Consider the following 26,394-nt stretch of genomic DNA (forward strand, 5'->3'; position numbering starts at 1 on the left):
AGTGAGATGATCATGGCAGGTTCAAAGTATCGAGAAACCTGCCACTGTGGTATACGGATGATAAATTCTCAATCCTCATGACATATAACAACTTTTTAAATATATTTTCAATACAGGTTGAGTCTCCCATAATTTTAGACAATATTTTCAATAATTCTGTGCATGAAACAGTTTGTGTAGATTGAACCATCACAAAGCAAAGGTTTCGCTATCTCAGTCATGCTAAAAAAAAATCCATATTTGGACATTTTGGATATGGGAGACTCAACCTCTACAATCTTGCCCCTTAGGAGGCGAGGGATCACAAAGAAGACATTATTGTAAGTCTCTTTGAACATCGAGTGTTCAAACCTTTACTGATAAGAACCATTTTGCATCACTGTATTCATCAGGGACTACTTTTGCTGAAGGACCAGAATCCTGGAAACAGTTTATAAGTTTTCTCCCATGCTTCATTACCACAGGAATACTCCACAAACATCATGAGAACCTTTGCAATTTGGTGGCCCATTATGCAACGAATTGCACATACCCTTGAGTCTCAATGCCTATTTCCCTATAGATTGTAAGCTTGCAAGCAGGGCCTTTCTATCACTATGACTGTCTGTTATACCCAGTTTTGTTTTATCACTGTTGTTTCCAATTGTAAAGGGCAACGGATTCTGCTGCGCTATTTAAGAAACTGTAAAAATATAATAAATAATTACCTCTTCCACAGTACAGAGTTCCACATGGAGTCATTACTAACATCTCTAACCAGTTGGATGCAGCAGTATTTATGTTTACATTCAGCGCTTTTTTTTTTTACAATAGTGAATGTGTGCACCAGTATTGGATAATGTTTGATAAGTGTATGCTCAATATACTTTTATGACATTGAATTATTAATATTTCTGATTGTCTATATACTTATTTACCATTATTTTTTATTTTTAAAAATCAGTCTTTTTAAGCCAGTTCTCCATTCAGATCAATAAACAGATCAATCAAAACTAACAACACTACTGTATCCACAATAGGATTGTTTGAAAGTTATTTTTTTTTCTTTGCCCTCTATTTGGTACAGCAGAGTCATGTGATACTTTACAAATCTAAGATAAAATTACTAATGAGTCATTTGGATCAATTGTACACTAGATCACCCCAGCTACGCATCACCCCACCCCCTGGCACTGGAACTGTTATTACACTACCCTATTTGCAGATTACTGGGTACCCAGCTCTCCTCCACCCATCCCCAGCTGTTGGTGCTCCCATTGCACATCAGAGATGTGACAGATCTTGTAAAATTGTTATTGTAATATGAGTCACAGGTGTGATAATCACGCGTTGGTGGTTTTAGAGGAGGGTGGCTTCCATACTCAGAAGCTCAGTCTGAGGAGTGCGGCAGTCCGGACTATCCCACACTCCAGGTCTGTGGTTGAGTAACACCTTTTTCTTCTTGAGTTGGAGCTTTCCCTCTTTTTATTCAGCTGCACTTTTTATGTCAATTTTATTCAATAAATGGATATACTTTTATAAGCTCCTTTCTTTTTTCTGGTTATTCTGTCATTATATACCACTACTGAGATGGAATATGAAGAAAGAAAGGAGGAACGTTTAAAGAAACCTTGATATGCATATCCTACATCTTCTGAACGTGAGTTGGGGTACGCCTTATCCTTTGAATATTCTTGTATATATGGTTGATTTTATAAAAGATACCTTTATAGGAATTGGTTTTTACGTACTTACGTAAGTACGGTACGTTTTGAGCATTTACAGGATTTTCATTGGGGGATGCAATTACATTGAACATATTACACTATTGGTTCCTATCTTTTTTCCTCCCCCTTTTTGCTTAGTACTACATGAGACACAGTCTACGGTGAAGAACACGTACACCAAGATCCTACAGGATCATCGAGATAAAGATACCTTTATGAATTGATCACACGCATCGTACATGTAAGTACGGTACGTACATCCTGATAACTGAAAATTTACCATTGAACTTTATCATCAACAAGAACATTTGAATCATATGGGACATTATATCATCATATACTTACCTTGGAAATTTATTGTTTTCACGGACCCTTGTTTAGTGCGATAGAGGGTGGTACCCTTTTTTTCTTTCTGCTTAGCATTTGTTGGAGATTGAGTGACTTCTCTGTACACACCTTGTTGCAGCCATTCATCAGCGCAGTGATCCTTCCCCATCCATTTTGTACATTGCAGAAGAGCTGAAGGCCGCTATTGAAGTATCCTGGTCTTCCATAACACCTCAGCAGTGCCACAGGCTGATAGAATCCATGCCACGCTGCATTGAGGCAGTAATTCATGCAAAAGGGGTTCAGTGGGCTGACATTTCTGTATTTAAAATCCTTTTTAAATTGATTTTATGTAATATTCTAACTTTCTGAGGTTTTGGATTTGGGGTTTTCTTGAGCTGTAAGCCACAATTATCACAATTTTAACAAGTAAAGGCTTGAAATATCTCACTTTGCATGTAATGAGTCTATATAATAAATCAGTTTCCTCTTTTAAGTTGAATTACTGAAATAAGTGAACTTTTGTTTGGGTAATGGAATAAGAAGATAGATGAGCGTGGCTACATCTGTAAGTGGGACTTATACTACCTACATGGGATTTAGGGGACACATGGAATTTATTTCTGACCTGTCTGTGAGTATCAAGTTGTCTGTGTATTGAAGTATGAAAAGTGTCACATTTTAGTGTTAATGCTAATGTGGAGGAGCAAAGGTGTGTGTGGGGGGAATGAGTATTCCTAGTATTGCTGTGAGGAAGACTACATCTCTTTAGTTATATACAGTGGCAGCTCCTACCTTTTATCTTTGGGGTGCTGGCCGAGCTGTTGGCGGCAATCTGATCCACTTGTCTACCCTATTTATTGCACATGCAGCTGCCAATCAATATTCATGCATTCACATTAAAACAACTTCTAGGGACTACATGGGAGCAATGTAAACCTGGGGAGTTAGCTTTGTGGGCTTCCTGCTGGAAGCTCTTGCTTTTACTCACACACCAGTCTGGCATTCCCAGGGGAGGAGTTGCCGACTGTCAGTCCGGCAACTGAATAGCATGAAGTACTTCCAGTGGGGAGCCTCTACTAGGCCCTCATTCTGACCTGATCGCTAGCAGGCTACTTTTAGCACTGCTGCGATCAGGTAGTCGCCGCCTACAGGGGAGGGGGAATCGCTGTGAAGGGCTGCACTCGCTTGTGCAGAGAGCTGCACAAACAAATGTTTGTGCAGTTTCTGCACAGCTCAGGACTTACTCACCCGCTGAGATCATCCAGGACGGAGCTGACGTCAGGATCCCTCCCTGGAAATGGCTGGGCATGCCTGCATTTCGGACGGACACTCCCTGAAAACGGTCAGTTGACGCCTCTGGCCGGCCTCTTCCTGTCAATCTTCTTACGGTCGCGGGTGCGATCGCTTTCTTCGTTAGTTCTGTCGCTCCCTGGCAATGGCCGTCGCCAGGGAGCAACGTGCCTGCGCATTGTGACCCATGCGCAGGTGCACAACAGACCTGTTTGCACCGCTGCGAAAAACGGCAGCATGTGATCAGGTCGGAATGACCCCCCTAGTCCAGTTCTCCACATGTAGGGATGCTCTTTACATCAATCATATGCAAGGTCCAGGACCATCTCATGCTGTAATACCAATTAGTGATTGTAATCACTGTGTAAGAAAGATAGGGGGTTGGGTAGCAGCATATTTTTAATGGGGGGAAAATCCATCATATGTGTTATAATGATGAATATGATGGAGAAATCATGTGGGAACATGATAAGTACTGTATCTAGGGTGGTATGTTGAAAAGATATTGGGCAGTGTTACGGGAAAGTCATTTGGCATGGTTGGAGTGGATGGCAAGTGTTATCATGCTAAGTGCATCATGTGGTCTTAATGTGGCAGTCAATTGAATTCTCCAATTCTTTCAAACATCTTTTCGGTAATCACTACATATAATGTAGCAGCATTTACCGGAAGTGTCCAACAGGTTTTTCATTATTTATACAATGTTACATTTTGTGTAATGGAAGCTGGTCTGATGTCCTCAACAGATATTCTGTGTTCTTTATGCTAAAGGAAAACAATATTGGAAATGCTAAAATCATCAATTATATTCTGCTCTTCAGGTAGCTCCTGGAAAATCAGGGGTTCAGGAAGAGCCAGTAATCCAACTGTATTGAAGATGATTGTGTTTAAGAAGTGTCTTTATACTGCAAAGGATGGAGATTTTCTTTAAGACACATTCAGGTAGACACAATTTTATAAGTGGGGTGATAGGTTCAGTTTTCTATAGTATATATAAAAGCAATGCCTGCCTGGAATTAAAGAAAACTGAAATTTAAAAATATTTGGAACTCCTGCAACGCATCATAATGAATGCTAAAGGAATTTAAGATGTTTATATGAAAACTGCTGAAATGAGATTGAGTTATTCAGCTCATTTTATCACACTGAATTAGATATATGCTTAGAAAAATAATGGGAACATTAATTTGTAATACATGTACACACCTATAGCACATAAAATGGCAAAATGAAGAGTTGATTTGGAACTGGCGGGAGGCTGTAGATGTTTTGCAGGTTGGGTATGATTAGAAAGTGAAATCCTCTGTGGTGCTCTCAGTCTGCCCTTTGCAATCAGTCTTTAGACTCATGAGGGTCTGATTGTAGGACTTGCCTTATTTGCATTGATGAGGCTAAGGCAGCTGCTGAAGCATACAGAACTGCACCTGACACAATCACTAAACTCTGGATTAGCACAGGGAATCCAGAGCACTCTGTTCTGTGTGGCAGGAAGTTCATCCCTTTATTAGACTCACTCATGCAAAATGACCCAAATTTCCTATCAACCCAATTATGAATGCAGAGATGCATATTAATTAATATAGAATTTTACCATGTTTTGCATGTTGATTATAATGGCATAAAAAGCATTCATTTGAAAATATGATCAGCTCTGTTATTTTGTCGCATTTACTACCAATTAAAATGGATGCTTGCATTATTCTAATACAGTCTTGCAATGACGTTCATGAAGATTGTAATGAAATGTAATGTGAGCAATTGCAGACAAAGATCACTAATAAAATATTGGAGACTGATCCAGACTTAGGAAACAAGGGTAGAAATGTCAAAGTTAGGCGCTTTTTACGCTAAATATACTTAACATGTGTCTTTTATAAAAAAAACTACCTTGTATTTAGCAAATAGATACGCTATAGAGATAATATATTTACTTATTAAGGGTTTATAGTACTAATTAAGTACAAAATGATAAAGCCTTCCATACTAAATTTTGTAAAGTATTTAATTCTCATGACAAAAATGGTGCACATTTATTGCCACCTGATAAACACACTGAACAATGAAAAGTACAATGTACAGTACAACCTACTGTGCTGAAATAATTGAAAATACACCTTTGTCATATATTTATTCTGCTATGATGATTTACGATTAGACAGTAAAGCCAGGTACTGAACACACCTAAAGTTTTATCTGTCCAATCTTTCTTGTGAGAACAAAAAAATCTGTCCCATTAGAAATTGTATTATCTCTAAAAAACATAAAGTGTATATTAAACTATTCAATTGTCTCACTGTGTCCCAGGTGCAACAAATGAAATGACAAAGACATATGGGCTGAGAAATTGTGTCCGGGCAACTCTGTGTATAGCACTTTGTAAGTGGTGAGCATTATATATAATAAATAAAAAATATAAATAGTAGTAAAGTATTAAATCAATTCACAAGTAAATAGTGACACAATGGAGGAGTGGGACATGAAATCATGCTTTCTCAATAATATTGGTGCAGGCCACAAAATGATCACCTCCACTGTATGTGGGCAATAGATACAGTATACATTAAAGTCTAAAAATTTAGGGCAGAACCATTATAACAGTGTTTCCAACCTTGGTCCTCAAGGCACACTAACAGTCCAGGTTTTAAGGATATCCATGCTTTAGCACAGATACATAAATAAAAACAACTAAGGTGTCAATTAACTGACCAGTGCTCAAGTATGGCTAGCCTTAAAACCTGGACAGTTGGTTTGGAAAATGCTGCATTATATTTTGATCCAGCAGTTGCCCCAATGTTTGCTATAGAACATCAATGCTCTCCTCGCTTACACCAAGGTGAGCTTTTGTCATATATTATCAACAAAGGATCCCAAATAAGTTATATTTTATTTTTTGTTCTAGAAATGCGTTTCATTTAACCTCTCCTGCATAAGAACCCCAACAAAATTAATATCAATCCATACTTGTGCTTGATCCTAGTGTTTATGCTCAAACTGTGCAACACTACAGAAAGTGTTGGAACTATGGTTCAAGGCGTAATAGCCTTTGTGAATATGCGAAAATATATAATAGCAAGCATATGGTCATGATTCCAAGGCATTAAACTGTATTCCCAATCACATCCTTTCCAATCACCTTTTAAATCTTTTGCAGTTGTCATTAAGGAAAAATAGATTGCTTAGCGTATGATTATTTGTGGATCTGTAAATTTCTAGTTATTTGAAGAGAAAATACATATTTTTGTGAAAGTGAAGAGATAATTTCAGCTAAAAGAATGCATATCCAACCAGAACCCTCCCATTGGAGAAGAGAAAATTTAATGAGCTTTTAATGGAATGCAATGCTTGGAGTAGTAAATTATTTGTTAGTTCACGATGCAATCAGCATGCTGATTAAGGCTGCTTGGTGTTTTTTTTTAACTAAACATTAACTGAATGAAGACAGTTAGTCCTTGTACTTCTGCTTGGGGGCTTTTGTGAAACAAATGGACTTCAGAAAACAGAATGACAATAAAGGTGAGTGCATTCCAAATGTCATTAAAATATTTGTGATAAATATTTAAAATCATATTTATATTTGCCTAGTGCATTTTTAAACTATGTTTAAAGGAACAGTCATGCTTGAAAGGCCTTAGAATAATGCATGACATTTTATCTCTCTCCTCTCGGTTCTTTCATTGTGACTTACAGCAGTTGCTTACATATAGAATACAGCTTTACTTCATTACATGAGTATTTGTCTGAGACTCTGAATCTTATATGTAATTCCCATTAAGATAATCGCGGTCAAGATGCAGAAAAGTAGGGAGCTATTAAAAATTTGCTTCCGCTGATTTATATACTAATAAGGCTAGAAAAAAATGTTAAATTAGATTGAATAAAAAAAAAACATCTTTATGGTTGCTAAAGCATATAGCGAACCCTTTTTAAAACTTGTCACAGAAAAAGCTGCATTAATATTATAAAGGGGATCAAAATCTGCAGGCAGTTTTATTGTTCAGTTGTGTAAACACCGAACCTTTAACATAGTTCTTATTTTTTCTTAAAAAATACAAATTATTTCATTTTTATAGGGTTATACTTGCTAAAGATGTATATCATTTTCCAAGTGTCTGTATCTAAAGCTTGCAATATTTAAGCATATACTTATTTCTCATTTTATGTACATGATCATGCCATGCATTACTTGTGATCACTGGTAGCTTCTATATAGTGTTTAATAAATAAAAAGGAAACAGTAAATAAATGCACTTTAAAAGCCAATGAATAACTTGCTTTCTTTTTTAATACGTGTTCCTGTTTATGACCCAGGAGGTTAAAAGCCTCTGACTGGCATTTGACTTGTGACCTCCTATAAATGTTGTGTTATCAGTTCATGCTTGTTAACTTGTATTCACGGCTTCTCCCTGATGGCTGTCAGATAAAGGATTTTATTATATTTCCTAATGGTGCTACTGAGCCTTTGTTTTTGTTTTAGGGTGTATGTGTCATCCTACACGTTATCCTCACAATTTATTTTTCTTATTTGGCTAAGATCATAAATTTCAATCTTCATCATGATAACAAAGCCTACTCAGAATACAGTTTAGGACTACATTTAGACATAAGATATATAAAAATGATTTTACCGTAATTTTCCCTATGAGTTCTCTCTACTGTCTGTCTGTCTATCTATCTATCTATCTATCTATCTATCTATCTATCTATCTATCTATCTATCTATCTATCTATCTATCGTATACAGAATTTGACATGTGCGACAGAGGGAATTTAGATGTCATATCCTGAAATAATAGCTATAAACATGATAGATATATATATATATATATCAAAAATATGCTGTCACTTAATACAGCTTTTCATACAATGTACAAGTCACACACTACAAAATTTAAAGCATAATTGATTAATTTTTCTTACATAGCTGTCTAACATTTGTAAAATCCTAAATATCAAAATTATAAAATGAAAAATATACCAGGTTTTAAATCTAAATAGGGAACCAAATAACTGTATGTTGATAAATTGCAATTTTTAATAGTTTAAGAATGGAATACAAACATTTGTAACTGACAAAACTTACATACTTATTGATATATTTGTAAAATACACCTTTTTGTAATTCAGCTAAAGAAATCAGTGACAAGATAAAGTAATATTTATATACAAGTTTAGTCTAAAAGAGTATACATAGAGAAAAAAATGTACTGTATTAGGAATTAAATTCTGTAAATACCAATCATGATTGTATCATACAGTATATCTCTATTCATTAATTGCATTTCATTTTCTAGACATTATGTAATAAAAATTGTATTATATAATACAAAGTATTTTATGCTGCAATATAAAAAGTCTATCATGCTGAATTGTATTGAACAAATAGGATTTTTGTGTTTTACATATCATGTATATCATCATAAAATACATTTAGAAACAGTGATGCCATAGGTATGGCAAAGAATGGAGTGAAAGAAAAGTATCACAATGCTTAATTTGTGCACTAGGCATAGACAGCCTGCAACAAAATAGCCTATTAAAAATGGTGGCAGTAAGATGTAGATACAATTAATAAGTAAAGTGTATGAAAAGCAATTAAGACCGTGATTTTAATGTTTGTGATGCTATATTGCGACAGAGAAGAATTATTTTTATGTATGTATTATCTCAATGACGTTAATGAAAACTATAAAACTTGGAAGCACAAATGCGTAAAAGAGGAATATATTTATGCTTTTTGTGTTTTATAATATAGATGATGAAATGAAAGTTAAAATTATTAAATAAATACAAAACTCTATAACTATCTTTAAATGCATCTCTTTTATTGGTATTTAATTAAGAAATACACAGTATACACTTTAGAAATATCCTGGGATGTTCTTATTTATCTCTTCTTATTGCTTTGTGTCTCATAGGTAGATATGCCAATTGGCATTATCCATTTCCATTTTTCACACTTCAGGTGAATAATGGAATTCATTAAAAGAGGACCAAACAAATAAACAATTGATACATTAGCGCTCATTGGTTATATAATGGTGCAATGTTAGTTATTTTTTTCATAGCCAATATTATTATGTTAGTTATTTTACCTGTTAATGACATAATACAAACATGGACCTTATGTTCTGTAATGTGTACTAACCAGGTATCTATCTATCTATCTATCTATCTATCTATCTATCTATCTATCTATCTATCTATCTACCTATCTATCTATCTATCTATGTGTTTCCATGTATGTATATATATATATGTGTGTGTGTGTGTGTGTGTGTGTGTGTGTGTGTGTGTGTGTGTGTGTGTGTGTATACTTATACTTTTTGGATTTCTAAATATGTTTTGAATTCAAAAAGTATGGGTGTATTTATTTCATTTTTAATTTTTTTTGTAAATGTCATATTCTTTCCTGCAATCAATGAAATTGCATGCACATTATTTTTATTTCTCTCTGATGTCAATGTTGGGGATTAATTAGTATGCCTCTCCCTTTCATCTTTTCTTTTTACTAGCCCAGAATGAAAACAGCACTTTCTTATAGAGCAATTTATTTCTAGAAGTATTGTTAACCCTTTCCTCTCTGCATCTATATCTCAATATAGTGTGCACTTCCTAAAATTTAATTTCATTCACATGAACCCATATATAGACCTCCAATAGGTAAGATCTCATCTGATGCTGTATTGTTACATTATACTGTAATTATCTTTGTATTTCATTATACTATAGATGCATCTTGTAGTAGACTCATGTTTGCCATTAAAACTCTGGGATACCTTTTTTTTCCCAGTATGCAAATGATGTAAATCACAAGCATGGGAACAGAATGCAGTCTAGACCTAGATGGGGTGCTGTCTAGATTGTGACTGATATTTTATGACCTCTCTTCCTCACAGGAGGGGAGTCATGTTCTTTGCAAAACAAGACACCCCCCCCCCCAACCATCCACCCCTCAAAAAAAATATTTCCTTTAAGTTTTTTATTACTATTTATTTTGCATAATAAAATTGGACTTGGAGGGATTTTAGGCATTTTCCTTGAAATTAGTTTTGAAACCAGATATTTAATCAGCAGACCAGCAATAATGATAAAACAGAGTTTGCAATAAATGATCAGACTGTCCTGGTATTTGGTGAGGAAAAATGACAACTTATTGGAAGTTCTCAAGGAATCATTTATATTTTACACTCCACTTGGCAGCTGATTTGAGATTGTCTGTTAGCATAACAAAGGCTTTGAGCATGTGAACTTCAGAAACCTTTCGACCTCTGCTGCTTGTATGAATAGCTCCCAGTCTTTCCTATACAGATTTCCCAAAGCTCCCCTGTTCGTGGCTAAATTGTTAATCAGGGTAATTTAATATAGTTTTCAATATGCCTCATCTCTTATTGGGAAGGTATTCAGAGCTTCATTCCCTCCCCCTTAAAAAAAAGTCCCGTCCCCCCCTCTATTCAAATTCTAAGAAGGGCAGCTGCAGACAAACCCCCATGAACTGTATATGAAGACAGGGCAGGAGACGAAATTCTCAAAACTAACACTTTTCCTCATACTTCAATGAATCCCAGACTATTTACCATCGCACAAAACAACAAAAAGTGCATGTCATTGTCAGATAGCAAATATAATAGCCCAAGCTTCCACAGACGTTACATAGAAAACAACAGCATCTCCTCTCCTTTACACTGCACCACACACACACACACACACACACACACACTTCCCAGACATAAAACCATCTTATTGTAATTTATCACACACAAAACAACTTTGTATCAATTCAAATGCACATTAGTTGGCTGGAAAAAAAGAAGAAAAACCTTTTGCAAATATATTCATTTTAATCCAGTTAATACCTAAAAGCCCTCATAGGGAGACATTCAGTGTGCTGAAAACATCTATAAGGTTCCGATTTGAGGAAAAATTGATTGATGACAAAGACGGTGAAACACGTATCTTTCATTTTTTTAATGCTGATATAAAGACGGCTGCTGGCAGCTGTTCTCTGAGATGTAGATCTTTAGAAAATGGATTTTTAGGATAAATCAGGTTTACTCTTAATACAATCAATTTAGAGAAGCCATTTTAGAAAACAAAATTTTTAAATGACTGTTTGCATTGTATAAATGTGGTAATCCAGGCTCCTAACTGCGTTGATGATCTGGAAACTAAACCATATTCATAGCTTGCGAGCAGGGCCTTCCTACCTCTGTCTGTCTGTCTGTCTGTCTTTGCCCAGTTTTGTTCTATAATTGTTGTTCTAATTGTAAAGCGCAACGGAATATGCTGCGCTATATAAGAAACTGCTAATAAATAAATAAATAATAAATTCATAATGTTTGTTCACTTACATGCTTTGACCATAAGAGAGTTTAAGTGCTTATTTGTATACCTTTCTTCTTTTTAACTTTGCAATTTTACATTTGGTCCCTTTGTATTCATTTAGAAGCTGGGGCCGCTTTCATTGGGTTACATAAAAAATTACATCCATTTCAAGTTTGCTTTCTTTGATATGATTAATATTTCTTGAGATTTGCCTGAGAAGGGGAAGAACATAAAAGCTTAGATTCCATACTGACTTGTATTTTTTTTATGTTGGCCCAACTTAAAATAATTTTAATTCCTGCAGGACCAACAAAATGACTACAAAAATATCCCTCTGAAGATATATATTGCTGGAATTTTAGTCCTACGTGGTTAAAATCAACAGCTTTGATGTGGGATCAGCAAGAAATACACACTTTCTCTGAAAGTTTTTACATTAAAATTACTATTAACCAATTTCTTCAGAGCTAGCATTTCCTAAATCCTTGTACAAGCCAAAAAAGCATTTATGCGTAAAAATTAGGCCTACCGGCAAATTCTAAAGGACGGACCTAATTCACAGTTTTTGCCATTCAGTTGATTACTTTCTTTACTCAAAACAGGTAGTTGCTCCTTAACTTTGATGCGCATAATAAAACAATTTGTCCTCTGTGTTGTAAGCTCCTGTGAACAGAACTGTCTCTGCCTATTAGTCTTGATGCACATCTGTCAATCCATGTAGCGTGTTATTTTACATTGTTACAGAATATGCCTTACATGAGGCCCACTGTGTATTCATTGTTGCATCTAACTGTAAATACAAAAGTAAATGCAGCTATTATCTTTTTAAACCAAACAGCTGTCATAATTACAAATTTATTTTATAATAGGAAGATTTTCTTCAGCGATGAGCAACTTTTTCAAATGCGTGTGCAATTTTTTTGCGTTTTTCTGTGAAATCTTTCATGTTTCATTGGCATATTTTGGATCTACTTAACATTATATACCAAGAGGAATTGCCCCTACACAAAATGTTGAAGCAGAGGTAGAATGGCAACTAACTTGGCCACAGTTTGCTTATCTCCAGTTCTTGTGAATACTTTTCACTGTAAATCACGCCCTCTATGGTTGATTTTTTTGCTCCTCCAGGAAGGCAGACTATTATCTGTCTAAATCGTATTTAAACACCTTTTGTCTGTTATTAGATTTATTTTCTACATAGAGTACATGCTGTTTGTGCAATGGTTTATGTACCACTGGTTTAGAGTGTTTCCGCATTTGTTTTGTATATATTTTGCTCTTTTGTGTGGCAAGTTTCTGGTGTTTATTGTTTATTTGTTTACTAAGGTTTTTGATATACTATCATTTACAGAAAGCTTAAATATATGAACAGAAAAATGTAGGGCTGGGCTTAGTATATTTAAATAAAAGGTTGCCTATTTAGAATACCATTCGACAAGGAGAATGAACACAGACACCAGAACAATTATATTATGATCCCTTTGGGACTGCCAGCACCAAATTTAGCCAGACTGATAGAGCCCTGTCTAGACGCTTTCTTTTGTGTATCAGCTGTGTCTTTCTTGTTTTATTGTCCCGCTTGAATGTGTCAGTTCAAACTGCATATGGATCCCAAGCATTACTATCCCTAGAACCATATTTTACAATGAAAAAAAACTTTGTTGTCAAGGTGATAATTAAAAGCTGTCTCTTTCGGTGTAATATATTACAGTATTATTTTGGAATGATCCAAATGAATCAGTCATTGTACTTTCCCTCTTTATAATTACAGGTTACAAAGGCGCTGTCTGAGATTGCATTTCCTACTAAAGGAATTAACAAAATAAAAATGCATCTTATTTTTGTCACCTTTAAAATTAGAGAAATTTATAGAAAAGAAAACATGTAAATAAAAATAGGCACATTTGATTACATTATTATTATTATTATTATTATTATTATTATTTATAGTCTATATAACTTAAAATATTAACTCTCTGAAAAAAACATTTCAATGTGTAGTCTATATTCATAGAAATATGTTTACTTATTTATGCTTATGAATAGCCTTTGCTATATTTTAATTTGTCATATATGTGTATTACATACAGCATACGGTACATATTTTTCAGTCTACAGTCTAAACGCCAATTCTCAACAGCGACAAAGCAGGTATTGTATTGCTTATTCAGATATTAACATTACTAAGGGATTTTGTCAACATGGGATGACAAATAGTACACATTAATAGTAATGCTACATATTGATATGTAGTTTAGTGGTATCAAGCTCCCCACTAAGTAATGTAGCTCTTATCATACACTGGATCATAATATGAAATTCCTCCTGTGCTAATGATAGAAAATGTGATAGCTACTTTGGTGTTGAGGTCGCTCAACATTTCAAGTATTCCTGGCCAAACCAGAATCAGTGCAATAAGAATAATACTGTATGATGTATCTGATAATTACAATCCCGCCCTACCCCCTCCCCCCCAAAAAAAATAATAATAACAATAATTATATATATTTCTTTTTGACCATATGAATGGGTACCCGATTGGTAGTAATTGTTCACTATTCAATCAGGACATAATATCTGTGGATTTCAAGCTGGGATCATGTATGATTTCTGTATCACAACAGATTCTGGCATTTGCAACATGTCTTATGACATGTTTGTCATATATGTATATATATGTGTGTCATATATTGTTTTTTTTGTATGTTAAGTGTTAGTCTGTCTAGGTCTATACCCACATGTTGTGTTGCTTTGTGGGCCTCTCGTGAATTCTGACCAGTAATCTGACCAGTACCTACATTAGTTTGATTAATGAGTATAGTGAGTCCGTTGGACACTTCTCTTGAATTTGTGTATTTATATGATAAATGTAGGCAAGCACTAGTTGGATATGTGGTTGCCCTTATTGCTATATACTTAAATCCTGTTTTTATTAGTACCTAGGGACTGAAGGGTCATATTATCTGTTTAATACTCATTGTCTATATAGGCTTCTGTTGTACGGGGCGTGGCTTCACGGGGATCCGTGGAACGCACGGACTTCTGGTGAATGAAATGCATATATGCGGTGTTGTTTACTTCCGCTTATCTAGTTGGAACGCAGAGTGGCGTCACTTCCTGTCCTGTGAACTGCATCATGTGTTGGACAGCATGGGACAACGTGGCTGTACCTCTGAGCGCCTATATTGTGTCTCGTATACTGGGATAGCCAGAGAGAGTATTTCCCTGATGGGCATGGTAATTCATGTTTGCGACTGAGTGAACTCCTTTTGAGTGACTTCCGGTCACGGAGGCCACTTCCGGCAGGCACACTCTAAATAGCTCGGCATTTGCTTGTTGATCTATACAGCTACTAATGGGATGTGACCTGACCCATGTAAGTACTCAGTGCAGTATAGTTTTTTATGGATTGTTATATATCTTTGACCGTTTGATATGTGGCTGTTATTAGATTGGTACTTGATTCTATTATAGAAGGCATCGCTTGCTTCTGTTGATGTGAGTAGCTGTATCCATCTACTGGAGAAAAACTTATCAGGTAACTGCTGGTGGTGGTGATCTTACAGGTGTGCTGGTTTTTGGAAGTTAGCATTTCTATAATCTTCTTACACTATTAATGTAAATTATGTGTTTTTGGCAGCAGGCAGTATGTTCTGTCTCCACTTCCATATGGCTAGCGAGTTGGTTTCTCCATGACTGTTAAGTCCCGCAGGTACTTATGTTTTGGGGCTGAGGGATTGATGATCACATGAAACTAATAGGATGCACCACTCTTATCTATGTTAAGGTGGTGGGTCTGTTTTACTGTGGGTTAGCATTCACGTAGGGGCCGGCAAGGCTTGTGATTGTAATTGTAAAGATTGTCCTTTGAAGATGAACCCATGTATGTGTATTTAACTCTAGTGGAAAATTGATCCGATGTATCACCTGTCTTGAGAAAGGTCTGTGAACAGACCGAAACGTCGACAATAAAGTAACCGGTGGTAAAGAAGAAACTATGGCTCATTGAATATTTACCAGCGAGAGTGCACCCTCCACAGTGTGGAACTTTTTGTGATTTATGAGTGGACCTGCCACAGCCCATTGGGAGCACCCGCCATCTTCTTTCCTGAATACTAGATGAGAGTGCAGGATTACAAACGTATATATATATATATATATATATATATATATATACGTATATATATATATATATGTATATATATATACATATATATATATATATATATATTTCAACTCAGGATATTAAAATGAGCTTCAAAGGGCTTTGTCCTACACAAATCTCAAGCTTTTTCATTGTAAGTAAGCCAAATGTTTACACAAGCTTGGAGGTGGCATACCGTAAATGCATACTGTAAATACCAACTTATACACTCTTTTCATTGGGATTCTATTTTCTCATTTGAGGCACATAAATATAAACTGCACATGATTATGCAAATGTAAATCAATGTGTTTTTAATTAAAATAATTTACATTTTAACACTTGAAATGCAGAAATCCCCAAAGATACAATTAAAGTCGATTATCCACATTTGGAAGAAGGCAATACTTCTAGAAGCCATTTTTATTTTGTGGACAATTTGCATTTTAATGTCCAAAGTCAGCACATGTGGAGCAAAGTGTCCCAGAAGAATAGCGATATTGCGGTTTGAAGTCCTGCACCCATTTATGTGTTTTTACATAAATGGGCAGTTGGACATATATATAGATGTAATAAACCAACAAGTTCTCCTTCTTATAAATTATCCCAAGTGAAGGTCATTTATGAAGAAAAGAAAGTGAGGACAACCTGGGACAGTAGGCAGGATTTTCAAGAGATGTTTTTATGGCATGCGTATTCCCATCTCATTGTCCCAAATATTCCTGCAAAACATTTGCACAAAAATGCTACCCAAATTAAAAAATGAACTTGCACATACAGTATATAAGTGGTCTAATAGGTTCATCAACAAAGGTGTTCAAGTAGGTATATTCGAAAAAAGGAGCACCCAAATTTTCTGTGGTCCATAAATTCACCCTTATTGTTCTTACAAACACAGTGTTGAGGCACGCATAGAATTCATAATTGTCTTGTTTTCTGCTTCTGTAAAGCCAATAACTATTGGTAGATTACAGGTCCAAACAAAGTTTTGCTATGGTTTATAAATTCAAAATAATCATATCAATCATACTTTTTTTAGTTTAGTTTCCTGAGATACTATTTGCACTTTAACACATGTGTGTGTTATTGCTCTAAATCATAGGCTCTCAAACTCGGTCCTCAGAACCATACATGTTTTCCAGGTAACCCAGCAGGTGAACAGGTGTATTTATTGCTCACTGAAACTTTTTGAAAGGTCCACAGGTGGAGTTCATTATTTCACTTGTGATCCTGTGAGGAGACCTGCAAAACATGCACTTTGTGGGGTCCTGAGGACCGAGTTTGACAACCTGTGGCCTAAATCAGTGGTTCCCAACCTATTCAACTGCTAGGTGACCTGGAAAGCATGAACTGTTGGGGGTACTTGAAGACCGAGGTCTGGAATCACTGCTCTAAATTACATACTTTGTTATGGCTAATGGGCCGGATTCAGATTGAGGTACAAAAAACGCAGCAATTTGCCAAACCATGTTGAAATGCAATTGGTGCAATGGCATTTATGTTTTTTGAATGCAGGTAAAATATTGACTGTTTTTGCATGTGGCATACAATACTGCATTTTTACACTGAAATTTAGGACACACCCCATCCCTTCTGCATACCTCCAAACTGTCCTGATTTTGTCGGGAAAGACCCATTTTTTGCACCCGTCTTGCTGTCCCACCTGTGGCCTGCAGTGTCCTGCAGTAAAGGAGTAGTTTGGAGGCCCCCTCTTACTCACCGCACTGCTTAGCAGAGCAGCGGTGAATAGATGGTGTGCGCATGCGCACTTCATTTATTCACGGAAGAGAGAGACTGAGGGCATGTCCAGTAGCTCCTGGAGATTCCCTCGCAGTGTTTCCAGCAAAGTTATGCCACTAATTTCAGGGTGTACGGATGTCCCTCTTCATACAGGCGGAGACTTGTGAGGTATGCTACTGTAAATCCACTCTAACCCACCTGCATTACAATACGGTTTTGCCAAGCTGAAAATTGCTCAGTTTTTTCTCCATTTTCTTTTCCTTACTCCCAACTCTGCATCAGGCTCAAGACTTTATCCCTCTGAGAAAGAACACATTGTTCTTTTGTACAATCTGGGACAGATCAGAAGAACTGGTATGATTTTTACAGCAAATGTCCCAAATAACAGAAATGCCCTGCAGAGATGATAGAAGTGGATTCATACAGTACTCATGGACATACCCCAATAGTGCCACAGCAAGTATAACTGACATGCTATGAGTTAGCATTTAAGCCTTTTCACCTACATCAGCATAGAACCAATTTAATTAGTCTTTACTGTACCAAATTTGTGTGATGTAAAGTCAGGATAAAACTGATTCTTTTTGTTATTTTTCTTTCATGTGTCATCTGTCATTTTCAGGATAAGTTGACTTTTAATTGAAAGAGAGTCTCTGGCTTTGTGGATTTTAGAAGGTTCCTTGTTCACAAAAGCATGTTATTGGCTCACTGTTTAACACAACATATTATGAACTTTCTAAATGATTTCTTAAGGAAAAGAATGTTTTTATGATATAACAATACATCATTGAAGATCAAAATTATTTTCATAGCACATTATTTATTTAGTCCATATGTTCGATTACATTTAGGTCCATTTAGAACATGGGTCTTCAACCTGCGGCCTTCCAGCTGCTATGGAACTACACATACCAGCATGCCCTGCCACAGGTTTGCTATTAAGGCATGCTAAAACTAAGGTAGGGCATGCTAGGATGTGTAGGTCCACAGCAGCTGGAGGTCGTCAGGTTAAAGACTCATGATTTAGTACATCACATTCATCATATATATGCCTGTTATTTTTCTGGTAGTGATAATGGGCATAATGTCATGCAAGGATTATATGATGTATTTAGAAAGGACAGAATGGGAAGAATCGGAGGAGGGGTAGCAATGTATGTGAAAAATAAGCATAAATGCTACTTTAATACCAAATATTTAAGACAAAACAGAGGCCCTTTGGGTCACTATAGAAACTGGGGAGAAGGACATTATTCACACTGGGGTGATCTATAGACCACCAGGCCAGGGGCAGGATTTGGACAGGAACCTATTGCTGGACATCACTAAAATGGCTTTACAAGGAGAGGTCATAATCATGGGTGACTTTAATCTACCTGATGTAAATTGGGAAATTGGGAGGGGTCTTTTGTTCAACAACAAGTAGCAAATTTCTAAATTCCCTACAGGGATTATCTCTCTAGCAACTGGTGAGGAAGCCCACTTGCAAAGACTCAATATTAGATTTAATACTCACAAATGGTAATAGGATAACAGACATATATGTGGGTGAGAACATTGGGGTAAATGTAAGAACTGTCGATATGGGGAGGAAGTGGTATCAGTGCACGTTATGTGTGCTATACCGCTTCCCCCCATGTATGATAGCCATGGTCTGCGCCCCTGTCTATATCGGCGCTGCTATCTTTGAGATAGCAGACTGGTATGCTTTGGCAATGTATGCCCAATCGATGCTGAACATTCCAACACCCACAGTTGTCGATTTTGACAGCTGCATGGTGTCGATGCCCATACACCACAGTAGGAGCAGAGCTGTCTCTGGCTGTGATGGGTGCCTGCTCCGGACTGCGCTAGGAATCTCACATGAGTAGTGAGATCCCACGCATGCGCAGAGGAGCCAGCCGGGCAGGGAGACACAGTGCATCAGCACTAAACTGATGCACTGTGTGCTCAGGGGGCATTGCCGGAGGGGGGAACTTTTGCTCCCCCACTTCGGCAGACAGGATGTTAATAAATCTTGTCAATGTCCCTTCCTGCTTCACATCATTACTGAGGCGAAGCAGGAGGGGACATCGACAAGATATATTAACATCCCATCTGCCGAAATGGGGGAGCAAAAGTTTGATACATTCCGCTATGATACATTTACCCCATAGGATCCAGTGATCATCAAGCAGTATGGTTTAAAATATAAAGACAGTGTCCAACTCCTGTCACACAAAACAAAGATGTTGGAATTTAGAAATGCTGACTTTGCAAAAATGGGGAGATGTTTAAGCAACTCATTGGCGGATTGAAGGAGCTTGAAAGGCATGCAAGAGAGGTGGGAAAAACTAAAAAGTGCAATACTAAAGGCAACCGACTCTTGTATCAAAAGAGTTACTTAGACTTTAGTAAAGCAGTAGACAGTGTCCCACATCGCAGACTGCTAAATAAACTTGAAAGCTTAGGATTGCATCATAAAACAGTTAAATGGATAAGAACCTGGTTGCAGGATATAGAATAGACAGTTGTAATAAATGGAGTGCATTCTATGGAGAGAAATGTTACCAGTGGAGTACCCCAGGGATCTGTACTTGGACCAGTGCTCTTTAAGATCTTTGTTGGTGACATTGCAAATGGTATTGAAAGGAAAGTATGCCTTTTTGCAGATGATACAGAGATATGCAACAGGGTAGACACACCGGGAGGGGTAAAACAAATGATTGATGACCTAGGTAGACTTGAGAAATGGTCATGAACGTGGCAACTGGCAACTACAGTTTAATGCCAAAAAAATGCTTAATCATGCACTTGGGTTTCAAAAATCCAAAGACTAAATATAGTTTCAAGAGTACTATAAAGGAAACTACTGAGGAGTAGAGGGATTTAGGAGTCACTATTTCAAATGACTTGAAGGAAAGCAGTGCAACAAAGCAATGAAAAAGGCAAATCAGATGTTTGGTTGCATAGGGAGAGGAATCAGTAGCAGGAAAAAAGAAGTAATAATGCCATTGTATAGGTCATTGATAAGGCCTCATCTGAAATACTGTAGCCAGTTCTGGAGACCATCTCCATAAGTTTATAAATACATTAGAGTGTACAAAGAAGGGTAACTAAAATGCTGCATGGCCTACATCACAAAACTTACCCAGAAAGACCAAAAGATCTTAACATGTATAGTCTGGAGCAGAGAATGGAAAGGGTGGACATGGTAGAAACTTTTAAATATAATAAGGGTTTTAATAAAGTACATGAGGGAAACAGTCTTCAAAGGAATAGAAGTTGAGGCAGATTTGAGCTGCCAGAGGTTTGATATGTTTGCAAACACAGATTCACTGGAATTTGAATTTTTTTTCAAGTTTTAACATATCAATTTCTGTTAAACTTAACACAAAGAAGTTATTTTTTTTTAAAAGATGGACTTAAAATCAAAGTGCCTAATTAGTAGTGATGTGCACCGGACATTTTTCGGGTTTTGTGTTTTGGTTTTGGATTCGGTTCCGCGGCCGTGTTTTGGATTCGGACGCGTTTTGGCAAAGCCTCCCTGAAATTTTTTTGTCGGATTCGGGTGTGTTTTGGATTCGGGTGTTTTTTTTTTAAAAACCTCAAAAACAGCTTAAATCATAGAATTTGGGGGTCATTTTGATCCCATAATATTATTAACCTCAATAACCATAATTTCCACTAATTTCCAGTCTATTCTGAACACCTCACACCTCACAATATTATTTTTAGTCCTAAAATTTGCACCAAGGTCGTTGGATGACTAAGCTAAGCCGACACAAGTGGCCGACACAAACACCTGGACCATCTAGGAGTGGCACTGCAGTGTCAGACAGGATGGCACTTCAAAAAATAGTCCCCAAACAGCACATGATGCAAAGAAAAAAAGAGGTGCACCAAGGTCGCTGGATGGCTAATCTAAGCGACCCAAGTGGCCGACACAAACACCTGGCCCATCTAGGAGTGGCACTGCAGTGTCAGACAGGATGGCACTTAAAAAAATAGTCCCCAAACAGCACATGATGCAAAGAAAAAAAGAGGTGCACCAAGGTCGCTGGATGGCTAAGCTAAGCGACACAAGTGGCCGACACAAACAACTGGCCCATCTAGGAGTGGCACTGCAGTGTCAGATAGGATGGCACTTCAAAAAATAGTCCCCAAACAGCACATGATGCAAATAAAAAAAAGAGGTGCACCAAGGTTGCTGGATGGCTAAGCTAAGCGACCCAAGTGGCCGACACAAACACCTGGCCCATCTAGGAGTGGCACTGCAGTGTCAGACAGGATGGCACTTCAAAAAATAGTCCCCAAACAGCACATGATGCAAAGAAAAAATGAGGTGCACCAAGGTTGCTGGATGGCTAAGCTAAGCGACCCAAGTGGCCGACACAAACACCTGGCCCATCTAGGAGTGGCACTGCAGTGTCAGACAGGATGGCACTTCAAAAAATAGTCCCCAAACAGCACATGATGCAAAGAAAAAAAGAGGTGCACCAAGGTCGCTGGATGGCTAATCTAAGCGACCCAAGTGGCCGACACAAACACCTGGCCCATCTAGGAGTGGCACTGCAGTGTCAGACAGGATGGCACTTAAAAAAATAGTCCCCAAACAGCACATGATGCAAAGAAAAAAAGAGGTGCACCAAGGTCGCTGGATGGCTAAGCTAAGCGACACAAGTGGCCGACACAAACAACTAGCCCATCTAGGAGTGGCACTGCAGTGTCAGATAGGATGGCACTTCAAAAAATAGTCCCCAAACAGCACATGATGCAAATAAAAAAAAGAGGTGCACCAAGGTTGCTGGATGGCTAAGCTAAGCGACCCAAGTGGCCGACACAAACACCTGGCCCATCTAGGAGTGGCACTGCAGTGTCAGACAGGATGGCACTTCAAAAAATAGTCCCCAAACAGCACATGATGCAAAGAAAAAATGAGGTGCACCAAGGTTGCTGGATGGCTAAGCTAAGCGACCCAAGTGGCCGACACAAACACCTGGCCCATCTAGGAGTGGCACTGCAGTGTCAGACAGGATGGCACTTCAAAAAATAGTCCCCAAACAGCACATGATGCAAAGAAAAAAAGAGGTGCACCAAGGTCGCTGGATGGCTAAGCTAAGCGACCCAAGTGGCCGACACAAACACCTGGCCCATCTAGGAGTTGCACTGCAGTGTCAGACAGGATGGCACTTCAAAAAATAGTCCCCAAACAGCACATGATGCAAAGAAAAAAGAGGTGCACCAAGGTCGCTGGATGGCTAAGTTAAGCGACCCAAGTGGCTGACACAAACACCTGGCCCATCTAGGAGTGGCACTGCAGTGTCAGACAGGATGGCACTTCAAAAAATAGTCCCCAAGCAGCACATGATGCAAAGAAAAATGAAAGAAAAAAGAGGTGCAAGATGGAATTGTCCTTGGGCCCTCCCACCCACCCTTATGTTGTATAAACAGGACATGCACACTTTAACAAGCCCATCATTTCAGCGACAGGGTCTGCCACACTACTGTGACTGAAATGACTGGTTGGTTTGGGCCCCCACCAAAAAAAGAAGCAATCAATCTCTCCTTGTACAAACTGGCTCTACAGAGGCAAGATGTCCACCTCCTCCTCATCGTCCGATTCCTCACCCCTTTCACTCTGTACATCCCCCTCTTCACAGATTATTAATTCGTCCCCACTGGAATCCACCATCTCAGGTCCCTGTGTACTTTCTGGAGGCAATTGCTGGTGAATGTCTCCACGGAGAAATTGATTATAATTCATTTTGATGAACATCATTTTCTCCACATTTTCTGGAAGTAGCCTCATACGCCGATTGCTGACAAGGTGAGCGGCTGCACTAAACACTCTTTCGGAGTACACACTGGAGGGGGGGCAACTTAGGTAGAATAAAGCCAGTTTCTGCAAGGGCCTCCAAATTGCCTCTTTTTCCTGCCAGTATACATACGGACTGTCTGACGTGCCTACTTGGATGCGGTCACTCATATAATCCTCCACCATTCTTTCAATGGTGAGAGAATCATATGCAATGACAGTAGATGACATGTTAGTAATCGTTGGCAGGTCCTTCAGTCCGGACCAGATGTCAGCACTCGCTCCAGACTGCCCTGCATCACCACCAGCGGATGGGCTCGGAATTCTTAGCCTTTTCCTCGCAGCCCCAGTTGCAGGAGAATGTGAAGGAGGAGCTGTTGACGGGCCACGTTCTGCTTGACTTGACAAATGTCTCACCAGCAGGTCTTTGCACCTCTGCAGACTTGGGTCTGACAGAAAGAGAGATACAACGTAGGATTTAAACCTAGGATCGAGCACGGTGGCCAAAATGTAGTGCTCTGATTTCAACATATTGACCACCCATGAATCCTGGTTAAGAGAATTAAGGGCTCCATCCACAAGTCCCACATGCCTAGCGGAATTGCTCCATTTTAGCTCCTCCTTCAATCCCTCCAGCTTCTTCTGCAAAAGCCTGATGAGGGGAATGACCTGACTCAGGCTGGCAGTGTCTGAAGTGACTTCACGTGTGGCAAGTTCAAAGGGTTGCAGAACCTTGCACAACGTTGAAATCATTCTCCACTGCACTTGAGTCAGGTGCATTCCCCCTCCTTTGCCTATATCGTAGGTAGCCGTATAGGCTTGAATGGCCTTTTGCTGCTCCTCCATCCTCTGAAGCATATAGAGGGTTGAATTCCACCTCGTTACCACCTCTTGCTTCAGATGATGGCGGGGCAGGTTCAGGAGTGTTTGCTGGTGCTCCAGTCTTCGGCATGCGGTGGCTGAATGCCGAAAGTGGCCCGCAATTCTTCGGGCCACCGACCTCATCTCTTGCACGCCCCTGTCGTTTTTTTAATAATTCTGCACCACCAAATTCAATGTATGTGCAAAACATGGGACGTGCTGGAATTTGCCCACATGTAATACACGCACAATATTGGTGGCATTGTCCGATGTCACAAATCCTCAGGAGAGTCCAATTGGGGTAAGCCATTCTGCGATGATGTTCCTCAGTTTCCGTAAGAGGTTGTCAGCTGTGTGCCTCTTCTGAAAAGCGGTAATACAAAGCGTAGCCTGCCTAGGAACGAGTTGGCGTTTGGGAGATGCTGCTACTGGTGCCGCCGCTGCTGTTCTTGCTGCGGGAGGCAATACATCTACCCAGTGGGCTGTCACAGACATATAGTCCTGAGTCTGCCCTGCTCCACTTGTCCACATGTCTGTGGTTAAGTGGACATTGGGTACAACTGCATTTTTTAGGACACTGGTGACTCTTTTTCTGATGTCTGTGTACATTCTCTGTATCGCCTGCCTAGAGAAGTGGAACCTAGATGGTATTTGGTACCGGGGACACAGTACCTCAAGCAATACTCTAGTTCCCTGTGAATTAACGGTGGATACCGGAAACACGTTTAACACCGCCCAGGCTGCCAAGGCCTGAGTTATCCGCTTTGCAGCAGGATGACTGCTGTGATATTTCATCTTCCTCGCAAAGGACTGTTGGACAGTCAATTGCTTACTGGAAGTAGTACAAGTGGTCTTCCGACTTCCCCTCTGGGATGACGATCGACTCCCAGCTGCAACAACAGCAGCGCCAGCAGCAGTAGGCGTTACACTCAAGGATGCATCGGAGGAATCCCAGGCAGGAGAGGACTCATCAGACTTGCCAGTGACATGGCCTGCAGGACTATTGGCGTTCCTGTGTAAGGAGGAAATTGACACTGAGGGAGTTGGTGGTGTGGTTTGCAGGAGCTTGGTTACAAGAGGAAGGGATTTAGTTGTCAGTGGACTGCTTCCGTTGTCACCCAAAGTTTTTGAACTTGTCAATGACTTTTGAAGAGTGCGCTCCAGGTGACGTATAAGGGAGGATGTTCCTAGGTGGTTAACGTCCTTACCCCTACTTGTTACAGCTTGACAAAGGCAACACACGGCTTGACAAATGTATTTTTTTTGTCATTTTACCAGGCATGTCAATGGCCATATTTGTCCCACGAACAACAGGTGTCTCCCCGGGTGCCTGACTTAAACAAACCACCTCACCATCAGAATCCTCCTTGTCAATTTCCTCCTCAGCGCTAGCAACACCCATATCCTCATCCTGGTGTACTTCAACAGTGACATCTTCAATTTGACTATCAGGAACTGGACTGCGGGTGCTCCTTCCAGTACTTGCAGGGGGCGTGCAAATGGTGGAAGGCGCCACCTCTTCCCATCCAGTGTTGGGAAGGTCAGGCACCGCAACTGACACAATTGGACTCTCCTTGGGGATTTGTGATTTAGAAGAACGCACAGTTCTTTGCTGTGCTTTTCCCAGCTTAAGTCTTTTCATTTTTCTAGCGGGAGGATGAGTGCTTCCATCCTCATGTGAAGCTGACCCACTAGTCATGAGGAACATAGGAGAGGGCCTCAGCCATTCCTTGCCACTCCGTGTCGTAAATGGCATATTGGCAAGTTTACGCTTCTCCTCAGACGCTTTTAATTTAGATTTTTGGGTCATTTTACTGAACTTTTGTTTTTTGGATTTTACATGCTCTCTACTATGACATTGGGCATCGGCCTTGGCAGACGACGTTGATGGCATTTCATCTTCTCGGCCATGACTAGTGGCAGCAGCTTCAGCATGAGGTGGAAGTGGATCTTGATCTTTCCCTATTTTACCCTCCACATTTTTGTTCTCCATTTTTTAATGTGTGGAATTATATGCCAGTAATATATCAATAGCAATGGCCTACTGTACCGTACTGCTATATATTATATACTGGTGGTCAGCAAAATTATGCACTGTCCTCCTACTATATATACTGCGCACAACAACTAAAATGCACCACAGGTATGGATGGATAGTATACTTGACGACACAGAGGTAGGTAGAGCAGTGGCCTACTGTACCT

At 38.8% G+C, this 26,394-nt stretch overlaps 1 long non-coding RNA gene across 1 annotated transcript in view; it reads left to right on the forward strand.

The window, feature by feature from the left end:
* The first annotated feature begins 6,449 nt into the window (after positions 1-6,449).
* Positions 6,450-26,394, forward strand: part of LOC135049912 (uncharacterized) — an 87,929-nt gene continuing 67,984 nt past the window's right edge. The window contains exon 1 of the long non-coding RNA XR_010241512.1: positions 6,450-6,839. This is a non-coding gene — a long non-coding RNA (uncharacterized LOC135049912). The remainder of the gene's footprint in view (positions 6,840-26,394) is intronic.

This window comes from Pseudophryne corroboree, chromosome 1 (assembly GCF_028390025.1).
Source record: "Pseudophryne corroboree isolate aPseCor3 chromosome 1, aPseCor3.hap2, whole genome shotgun sequence".
Classification (NCBI taxonomy): Eukaryota; Metazoa; Chordata; class Amphibia; order Anura; family Myobatrachidae; genus Pseudophryne; species Pseudophryne corroboree.